This window comes from Moschus berezovskii, chromosome 13 (genome assembly GCF_049115385.1).
Source record: "Moschus berezovskii isolate FMDL1 chromosome 13, NW_MosBer_1.0, whole genome shotgun sequence".
In the NCBI taxonomy this organism is placed as follows: Eukaryota; Metazoa; Chordata; class Mammalia; order Artiodactyla; family Moschidae; genus Moschus; species Moschus berezovskii.
In genome coordinates this window covers 2,362,544-2,373,357 of record NC_142472.1, presented here as the reverse complement: position 1 = coordinate 2,373,357, position 10,814 = coordinate 2,362,544, and the positions used below count along the sequence as shown (strand labels likewise).

The 10,814-nt window shown below is 44.8% G+C and overlaps 1 long non-coding RNA gene across 2 annotated transcripts in view; it reads right to left on the bottom strand.

Annotated features, from left to right (window-relative positions):
- Nucleotides 1-1,706: 1,706 nt before the first annotated feature.
- Nucleotides 1,707-10,814, bottom strand: part of LOC129556643 (uncharacterized) — a 78,062-nt gene continuing 68,954 nt past the window's right edge. For both annotated transcript variants that reach the window (XR_016038851.1, XR_016038850.1), the window contains 3 exons: nucleotides 8,967-9,054; nucleotides 6,466-6,664; nucleotides 1,707-1,892 (listed from right to left, as the gene is read on the bottom strand). This is a non-coding gene — a long non-coding RNA (uncharacterized LOC129556643). The remainder of the gene's footprint in view (nucleotides 1,893-6,465; nucleotides 6,665-8,966; nucleotides 9,055-10,814) is intronic.

Sequence of the window (10,814 nt, the reverse complement as noted above, 5' to 3'; positions counted from 1 at the left end):
GTAACTTGAGAGCATCAGGACGCCCAGCTTCTCGGAGAGAAAGCTGGACCGTGGTGAGGTCAATGTGAATTCTCTCCAGGAAATGTCAGAAGAATGTGCCTTTTCAGTGTGCCAGGATCACACACACCCTGTGAGTTTCTTTCACTTTTCAGCTTTCTGGGTCCCCCAAGAAGAACTCCTGGTCATCTTCCTGGTGCCGCCACTGACAGGACAACCTGGAGGAACAGACCCGTGACTCCGCCACCCACAGCGCCTCTCTGAGCAGGGTGCTCAGTCCTTGGGCTCCGCTCTTGAATCCTTCCTTTTGATTAGGCCTTTCTCATGTGGTCCAGTTCCTTGTTAAAATGTTCTCAGTGCACATCTATTCGTTGCTTTAATTCACTTAACATTTTCAGTACCACTGCCTCAAATTCTTTATCTAGTAATTGTTCCTTTCTGCTTTGTTGTTTGCTTCATAAGGGTTTTCTCTTGCTCTTTCCATGGAGAACAGTTTCTCTGCCTTTCCATTTGCTTAACTCCTCTGTCTCTATGACTGCAGGTGAGAGTTACCATTGCGGTCTTGAAGGGGTGCCTGTGGGTGGCGGTGTGCCCACACAGACCCCACAGGCCTCTGAAGGGAGCGCGGAAGCGAGCTGAGCACAGGCAGCGCCCTTCCTCTGGGCGGGCTGACAGCGGTCACTGTGCAGGAGGCCAGGCTGGGGCCGGAGGGTCCAGGGCCAGAACCAGGTGTGGCCGGGCTTCCCCTCTGCTCAGACGCGGCCAGTGCCCCACTGGGGAGGGGATTCTGGTCCCGGGTTCCCCTCTGCTCAGACGCGGCCAGTGCCCCATTGGGGAGGGGATTCTGGTCCCAAGGGTCAGGTCTGAGTGGGTTCTGTTCCCCTTAAGTGGGTGTTTTCCCTCGCCCCACACCCAGGACCCCTCCTCTGGAGCTGGAGCTGTCGAGGCCCACGTGGGGCCTTGGCTGCTGTGAGACACAGGGATGGGTCCGAGCTGCTTCCACACTCTGCTATGGGTCTGCTCAGGGGCCATTCTGGGGCCAAGCCCCATTTCCCCTTCCAGCTGCTCCAAGCCCCCCAGGCTCCCCAGCCTGGCTCTGCTGTGGAGCAGTGACACAGACGGCACAGCCCTCTCAGTCTTCGAGTTCACGGCGGAGAGGGTGAGCTGTGGTGGGGTGGCAGCCATCAGAGATCCAGGCCCCTACTGGGATGTTGCCCAAATAACACCAACGAGGGCCGCTGCCCACCCCAGGCCCACCCCATCTACACCCCAGGCCCAAGGTCCAGGGCCATGCAGGTGACGTGGGATGAGCAGAGCTGGGAGGTTCATGTGGCTCAGGTTGGAAGCTGAGAGCAAATATCATTCAAGGGATATTGATCTCAAGTTTACCTGAAAGCCAAGCATCTTTCAATATTGAGTCTGACTCCAAGTTAAGAATCCCTTTAAAAATATGCTGATAAATAGTTGTGAGGCACACTGCAGTAAAATGTCAGTGGCTGCACCTAGGTATTGGGCACACAGGTATTCACTGGGAAAGCCTTTCAAATTTCCTGATGTTTGAAAACATGCACAATCAACTGTTCTGAGGACATGCTAAAATAACACATTGGAGAAAAGCACTCTTCTCGAGTTGAGAAACAAATTTCAGGTTAGAACAAGTCATAAATAAAAGTCATTAAAAGCGATTACTTAAGTCTATCAAATTTGCATTGATGTTTATTTCAATCCTACTCTGTATAGTCACCATCTCTTAAACAAACTTAATAACATCATTTGCACGCAGTTGTTTTTGTCTTCAGACAGAAGGTTAAATTGAAAGGCAGGCTAATGTCTCTTGAACACGTCTCTGGACGATACGGGAACGCTGAGGTTGAGAAACTCTCCCCTGCTGCCTGCTGCAAAGAAGAACATTGTAATTTCATGGACTGTACCCGTAAAACAAATGACACGGAGTTTTCAGCATTAAAAACTTATGGGAGGATTAAAAGCCCTCATTCTTGGATGTTCAATTCGTTACTTAAATTTAACAAGACTAGTAATAACTGGTAATAACTTCAGTAACACAGGGCAGTCCCCACTTTCGTGTTAAATGGTCTAACCCTAAAAGTCCTTAAAATACAGGAGCAAAATAGTCTTCCTCCTCCAGAAAGAGATTGACACTGTTAGGTTGTGTATATTGTAGACTGTTCAGAAGTTGGCAAATTAGAAAGCAAACAGGAACTTTCTAGCATGAGTGAGATGGTGGCTCTTAAGCAAAATGACTCCATGAATATTAAGACCAAAGTTAGTCTGGGAGAGAAACGTTACTCAAATGTCTTCAAATTTTCTTAAATACAAAGAAACAGACAAAAGATTTCAAAAGAAATGGGACCGAGAAACATCAAGTTCTGCCAGACGAGAGGTGTCCTTTTTAAGGATCTAAAGTTAAATGAGGACAGACTCACGATAACTTGATTGCGCACAAGGAAATGCGGCAATTCCCACTCCACCCCTCCCTCTCTTGCATCTCCAGTAGGAAAGAGCTTTCCCCATCACAAAGAGCCCCTTTCTAAGGCTTCGAGGACCATTCCAACCCCTCCACTCCTGCTGCATCTGTATTTCTTCAATTGCTTCCAGTTAGGCAGAGTGGTCTTTGGATGGCACTCTCCATTTGACTGTGAGGCTGGCAGGGTAAGGTGCTGAGGTTGGAAGGGCCACTGGAGCAACGCCTTCTGGAACGTGAACCGTGTTGGTTCATTATTTCTAGCAAAGGCCTATTTCATAGTAGCCAAAAATAAATCCTCCTCCCAATTATTATATTTAATAAGAAGACTGGGCTGCAGTAAGAGGAAAGCACACCTCAGTGGAGTAGATCTGTAGGAAATGGATGACTGATAACCACCAGAGAATTGGCTGTAATCAGTGCTAATATAATAATATATATAATTAATTAAATATGTCAAATTAATTATATAGAAATAATCAAAATGTGAGGGACTTTGAGGCAAACAGAACCATATATAAACATTGTACTCTCGTTGGCAAATTTGTTTTCATAGGAGCGTAGGATAGAAATTCTGAAACTAGTTTTTGGGTGTTCCAAGACAAGAAAAATAAGTCAATATATTCAGGTAGTGGCTTCCTAGGTGGCGCTAGTGATAAAAAATCCACCTGCCAACGCAGGAGGTGTGAGAAGCGCGGGTTTGACCCCTGGGTCGGGCGGATCCCCTGGAGCAGGAAATGGCACTCCAGGACACCTGTCGCGGCAATCTCGTGGACTGAGGAGCCTGACAGGTTACAGCCCACAGGGTCGTAAAGAGTCGGACACAGCTGAGCGTCCGATTAGTGACAACCAGGACTCTCCCTGACACAGTAATGAGGCTCAGATGAGGAAGGGGGGGGTGCTAAAATGAACCTCAGCACGCTGAGCTGAAGTCGGAGGCCTGAACTCAAGTATAAAACACACAGAGACACAGACAGCTAGACAATGAAAGCGTGTATAGATGTATTTATGTACATTTACATACATGTAAATATTTTTTGAGCTATCCATGAAGAAAGCTTAAAAATGATGAATGAACTAAAGTAGCAATGAACACAGTCAGCACTTGTATCTTGGTTCCTAAATATCATTTCCTGGTGATAATTAGAGCTCTTGAGATAAATAGCTACTACAAGGCTAGGCAAGGACAGCTGCCTGGAACATCTTGTGGCTGTGGCAGAAACTAAGGACATGTCCCCTAAATGATGTGTCAGGAACACAGGAGCCCATCTGAAAATTTCCAAATGTCAAATCTCCAACATCTTGGGCAATAGAATTGGAGGCCCAAGTCTAGTCATCTTTAGCAATTACATTAAATATAAATGGCCTACAATAGCACCAATTAAAAGAAATTGACAGACTGATTAAAAAAAAAAAACCACACACTAACAATACCAACCTAGACAGCATATTAAAAAGCAGAGACATTACTTTGCCAACAAAGGTCCGTCTAGTCAAGGCTATGATTTTTCCCATGGTCATGTATGGATGTGAGAGTTGGACTGTGAAGAAAGCTGAGCGCCGAAGGATTGATGTTTTTGAACTGTGGTGCTGGAGAAGACTCTTGAGAGTCCCTTGTACTGCATGCAAGGAGATCGAACCAGTCCATTCTAAAGGAGATCGATCCTGGGTGTTCATTGGAAGGACTGATGCTAAAGCTGAAACTCCAATACCTTGGCCACCTCATGCGACGAGCTGACTCACTGGAAAAGACTCTGATGCTGGGAGGGATTGGGGATGGGAGGAGACGGGGACGACAGAGAATGAGATGGCTGGATGGCATCACCAACTCGATGGACATGAGTTTGAGTGAACTCCGGGAGTTGGTGATGGACAGGGAGGCCTGGCGTGCTGTGATTCATGGGGTTGCAAAGAGTCGGACATGACTGAGCGACTGAACTGAACAATATGTTATTTATAAGTTGTTCTACTTTCGTCACTGAATCATGTCTGACTCTTTGTCTATAACCCCATGGATTGTAGCCCACCACGCCTCCACTGTTCATTGTATTTCCCTTCTCAAATATAATGATACAGACAAATTAGAAGTGACAATATACCAAGTAAACATTAATCAAAAAGTCTAGATTGACCACAGTAATATTAGAAAAAGTTAGATATTAGAAAAGCTAAATATTACTTTGCCAACAAAGGTCTGTCTAGTCAAAACTATGGTTTTTCCAATAGTCATGTATGAATGTGAGAGTTGGACTATAAAGAAAGTTGAGCGCCGAAGAATTGATGCTTTTGAACTGTGGTGTTGGAGAAGACTCTTGAGAGTCCCTTGGACTGCAAGGAGATCCAACCAGTCCATCCTAAAGGAGATCAGTCCTGAATATTCTCTGGAAGGACTGATGCTGAAGCTGAAACTCCAATACTTTGCCCACGTGATGTGAAGAAGTGACTCATTTGAAAAGACCCTGATGCTGGGAAAGATTTAGGGCAGGACGAGAAGGGCATGACAGAGGATGAGATGGTTGAATGGCATCACCGACTCGATGGACATGAGTTTGAGTAAACTGTGGGAGTTGGTGATGGACAGGGAGGCCTGGCGTGCTACAGTCCATGGGGTCTCAAAGAGTTGGACACAACTGAGAAACTGAACTGAACTGAAAATATTAGAAAAAGGACTTCAGAACAAGGAAAATTACTGAGAATAAAGATCTGTTCCGTTCCGTTCCGTTCAGTCGCTCAGTCGTGTCCGACTCTTTGCGACCCCGTGGACTGTAGCCTACCAGGCTTCTCCGTCCATGGGATTCTCCAGGTAAGAAGACTGGAGTGGGTTACCATTTCTTTCTCCAGGGGATCTTCCCGACCCAGGGATCGAACCCGGGTCTCCCGCATTGGAGGCAGACGCTTTAACCTCTGAGCCACCAGGGAAGCCCCGAGAATAAAGATAGACATTTCAAAATTTGAAAAGGTCAATTAATCAAAGAGAAATAATAATCGTAAAAGGTTGTGCATTTAACAACAAAGCTCTGGATGATGTGACTCAAAACCTGAAAAAAAAGTGTATGAATCCACCCCTGTCCTGTGAAATGTCAGTTCTCCTCTTGCAGTGATTGATTAAAAAGTAATACAAAATTAACAAGAAAATTAAAAACCCTAACAGCACCACTGGACAACTTCACCTCACTGACATCGTAGACTCTCCATTTCAGAAGCAAAGTGCAAATTCTTTCCAAGTTCACAGAGGACATTCATCAAAATAGGTCATATCTGGGCCATAAAACAAATCTTAACCAAAAAAATTAAAAGAATTTAGATTATACAAAGTAATTTTTTGGCCATATGTAACTATAAATCAGTAACAGAAACATACTTTGAAAATGTCCAAACATTAGGAAATTTAGCATTGCACTTTAAGACCTCTGGAGGAAGTCTCAAGGAAATTAGAAAACATTTTGGAAAAAAAATACAAAGAAAAATGCAATATATGAAAATCTGAGTATTCAGCTAAATTATAACTTAGAAAAAATTAACAGCATGAAATATTTACATCAGAAAAGATTCAAAGAAAACTATCTATGCTTCTACCTTAAGAAATAAGAAAAAAAAAGAGAAAATTCAACTCAAAATGATCAGAAGGATAAAAATAATAAAACAAGGATCAGAAATCATTGAAATAAAAACTATAAAAATAGAGAAAAATCATTAAAAGAAAAGTTTTTTTTTTAAAAAAATGATCAATTAAATTGATAAACCTCTAGACAAACCGATCACAATAAAAGAGAGAAGACACATTAGCAGCATCAGAAAGAAAGACGTTATTTTACTACAGACCTTGCAGACTTCGGGTGGATAGCAAGGGAACGAACGCTATGAAGAGCTCTGTCATAGGTGTGACAAGGGACCTGACATAGAGCAGCTCCTGCAATGACGACAGGAACCGCTCTAGAAGAAATGGACAACAGGGGACGGATTCGGAGAGCAGCAGCGACACGTACATGGTACCGTGTCTGAAACAGAGCCGCTGGGAGCCTCTGCGCAACACGGGGAGCTCGACTCTGCTCTGTGACAGTCCAGTCTGCTGGGTGGGCAGAGGGCGCGGCTGGGGGTTCCAGAGCGAGGGGACTGCGTCTACTCACGGCTGATTCACCACGGTGTACGGCAGAAACCCCAGGGCATTGTAAAGCCATCATCCTCCTATTAAAAAAAAATTATACCAACAGAAATAAAACGGTAAGATAAATTAAGCAACCAAGTCACGGAGTCAAATCCAATATTAACATGTACTGAAAGAGCCCAGATTAAAAGGGTACAATAGAGTAAGAGCAGGACCAACGGGTAAAAACAAAAGCAAGAGCAACCCCCTGGAATTCCAGTGGTGGTGATGAACCTGTGGCTAGCCCAGCCACAGGAGGAGAAGAAAGAAACGGTGAAGACAGCGTAAAGACAAAACTAAAAATGACGGAGAAGAAAGTCCTTCAAGAGAGGACTTTTTTTTTTTTCATCAAGAGAAACTATTTGTCACCGTATGCAAAAATATTTTTGAAAAAAAATTTTAATTGGATAATTTGCTGAGACTTCCAAACAGAGCAAGTGCCGTAGAAGAAAGACACGAAGACCAATTCTGTCCTTAAAAAGTCAGGTCCGGATGGCTGGCAGGGGGATACCAACTGCACTGCCACATGCAGGCCATTCCAACACCTTGCAAACTGTTTACAGAGACCTTAGAAACACTGGCTTCTACAGACAGTGAACAGCTGTGCCCAGAGACCCTGGTTTCTAAGACAAATTCCAAAAGCCCGAAGGGCCGCTCCCAGGACTGGGGCGCACACACAACCATCATCTGACCTGGCCTCACCAGAGATCGAGAAGGTGCTCACGGATAAAGGCGGGGGTGCTGAAGATGCCGGAGCAGGTGAAGGTGATGGCTGGCTAAACCTGAAACAGTGAGAGCAGCCACAATCGTGGGGCTGAAACCGTTTGGAAAACCCTGATTTAATAAATATCAGTGAAGTCATTGTGGAGGGGGGAGAGAGGCTGTACTGACCACGATTAGATTTAGTTGTGTGAACATGTCTGCATCTGCCTGGCCATCCTGGTTCGTGTCTGCAGTAACTGATTGTGTGTCTTTTCACTTTTCTGAACACTTGAAAGCATGCTATAAAAGGTTGGAGGAACAAAAGACTTCCAGGACGAAATAACTGAAAGTGAGGCAGACATGCCAGTGTGAACAAAGTATGAGAATTTGCTTGTGTGCTCAGTACTAGAAGATGTTATGAACTGTTCATAATGTTTAGCTGTGTAAGAGTCGGACACGACTGAGCGACTGAACTGAACTGAACTGAATGCTATACTGACTATACAGAAGGATCTCCTCATTTGGGGGATGGATTTTAACGTAGTTTACAGTGTTGTGCCAGGATGTCTATGATTAACACAAAAAGATCTCAGCATAAATGTGAAACAATAAAGGTGAGAAAATGAGAATATATATTTGCATTTTCTTGATTTTCATAGATAAACTCTGAAAGAATATAAGAACGTAATAATGGTGCCTGCCTGTGGTAGCTATTTTGTTTTTGGTGAAGGGATGGAGGGAATGCAGAGAGAAAAGATGAGAGGACCTTTTCAAAGCTCTGCCCACACGCACATTTGTTAAAATGTATTTTTACTATCAGAAAATTTCCTCAGTCTTGGGCGGATGAAGAATGAGAAAATAAAATAAATCTTTAGAGGACCTGAATGAAGACATTATAAAGGTAAGTGAAATAATACATTTCTAATTTTGCTCCCTATAGAAAAACATACATTCTTTTTAGGGATTGTACAGAAAAGTTACAAAAATTGAGTATGCATGAGACCACATACAAAACCTTGCTGAATTTCAAAAGGCAGAAATTGTGCATGCCAAATACTCAGACCACAGGGAAATAAAATTAAGCTGTGTTCAAAGACAGATTTATATCCATAAAAGCTTTTATTATTAAACAAGGAGAAATGAAAATAAAAGAAAGCATTCAGTCCAGGAAGTTAATATAAGAAAAACAAAGCAGGAGGAAGGAAGTAATTTTTAAAATAGAAAATTGTGGCAAAAATAGAATAAAACCAGATACACATACAAAGAGCTTATACTTTGAGGGAAAAAAAGCTAATTAAAATGCCAAACATCTGCAACCTCTTCTAGAAAAATGAGATAACACACAGAGTAAAGAATGTGGAACTAGCCAGATAGAAAGTCAGATTAACAGTACGGTAAGCCCTGCTATAATTAAGATGGTCAATTCCATGATAACACATTTGGAAATCTTCCAGAAATGGATGATTTTTTTTTAGGGAATGGTAATTTTCCAAAACCTTCTGAAGATGAAATATATCATCTAAATGTATAATGATCACAGAAAAAAATTGAAGGATTATCAAAGCATTACTCCCAAAATGGATGCCAAGCCCAGACTTTTTGGGCCAAGCCCTTTCCAACTTTTAAGGAACTGATAATTACCGTCCTATGTCAACTGCTCCAAAGCAGAAGAAATTACAGGAAACTTCCAGTTCAGTTCACAAAGCGTGCACAACTCTGATCCCCAAAGCTGACAAAAATGGCACAAAAAAGAAAATGACAGGTTATGAATAGGCTTATTAAAATTCTAAAGCAAATAGGAGCAATTTCAGACCAAGTAAGTGTGTATTAAAATGATAATAGTTCATGATCAAGTAAAATTATTCAAGAAGCACAAGGATATTTTAATAACTCAGTAACAAATGAAAAAAAACAAAACATGTGATCATCTAAAAAAAATGCCCCCAAAAGGCATGTGAAAAAAATTACAGTATCCACTCTTAGTTTAAAGGAAAAGAAAGAAGGAAAAATCCTTTCTGAATGTGGAATTGAAGGCTCAGACGCTTACACTGTATCACTGCTTAGACGTAACAGGTTCTTAACCAGCAAACCACTTACTCCAGGCTTGTCCGCGTGCTCACGTAAAGTGTGGACGTGTAGCCTCATCTGTTGAGCTGGCCACCTAGCGCCGCAATAATGCTGCGTAACAAGTCTCCCCAGAAAGCGGTGGCTTGCTGCTAAGCTTCCGTTTAGATTGCCGTCCACCCTGTCGTGCTGGGGGCCGTTTCCTCGGACCTCGGCGGGGCTGCCGGGGTCTGGGGCGCGGCGGCCCCCGGGGCTGCACCCACTTCCTCAGGCTGCTCCCCATCTTGCTCCCCGTCTCCCCCACCCCTTCCCGGGCCTGCGGCCGGCCTGGGCCGCTCCTCACGGGGTCAGCGGAGAAGAGGGACCAGGCACCGGCCCAGAGGCTGACCCGGGGCTCTGCTGCCTTCGCGGCTTCTCACACGCTTAAGCCCAGCGCTGGCGTGAGCACGCCCCAGAGAAGCACACTTCAAATTCCAACAGCAGCAGGGGAGATAAGGGGGCAAGGATCAGGGCCGGATCTGCATTTTTCAAACTGTCTACAGTTACGTTGCTTCTGAGATGCTCTTTATTCAGAAAAGAAGAAAGACCCTGAATTTAGGTTCCTTGGGCTATGGGCCACTTCCAGGGGGACCCCAGGGCAGTCCAGACTTGGGCTGGGAGGTCTCATGTGTGGGGTGGCACTGCGGGGGGCAGGGGAACGTGGGTGTCTCTTCCTCAGAAGGGAAAGCAGGAGAGAGGCGGCCAGCTTAGGGTCAGAGAGGCAGGGACCAGGCCAGGGGACTTGGGGTGAGCCCTGCCCTAGACCAAGATTCTGAGACCGCTGTCTGCAGTGGTTACCAGATCAGGACATCAGTGCACTGGGAAGACTCTCCTTAGTGGGGTGGGGTGGGCTGGGAAATAGTGTTCGTGGCAGAGTGGATGGGGTGTGCCTGGGCAGGGTTTACAGGGTGCAGCTAAAATGTCTTCAGACCTTGAGGATGTGCGGGAAAAGGAGTTCCCAAGGGCTCACATGGGTTGTGCAGAGAAAGATGTGGAGGCAGGGCCACGAGTCCTTCATTGGTCCCGGTGGAACTGTCCAGAGCATCATTCCAATACTCAAGAACAATCCAGCTTGGACAGTAAGTTACGCGGTCCCCTAGAGACAGTTGGCCAGATCCCGGCCACTTAGTACAAGCCTAAGGGTCCCTGCACAAGGGGCAGACTCCTCAATGTTTTCCCCAGAAAGGACCCCCAAGACTGCAGGGTAGCCAGGATCCTGAGATGTTGCTGTGATGTCGGTCTCCTGGGTCACCTGGGCCAGGCTCTGGTTCTCAGTTACCTCATCACCCAACCAGGTGTTGCTGCAGAGGCCAACAATCAGCTGACTTTGTTAGCATATACGTTACCAGCAGACTGTGCTAGTGGGCCTCACCCAATCAGGTGACG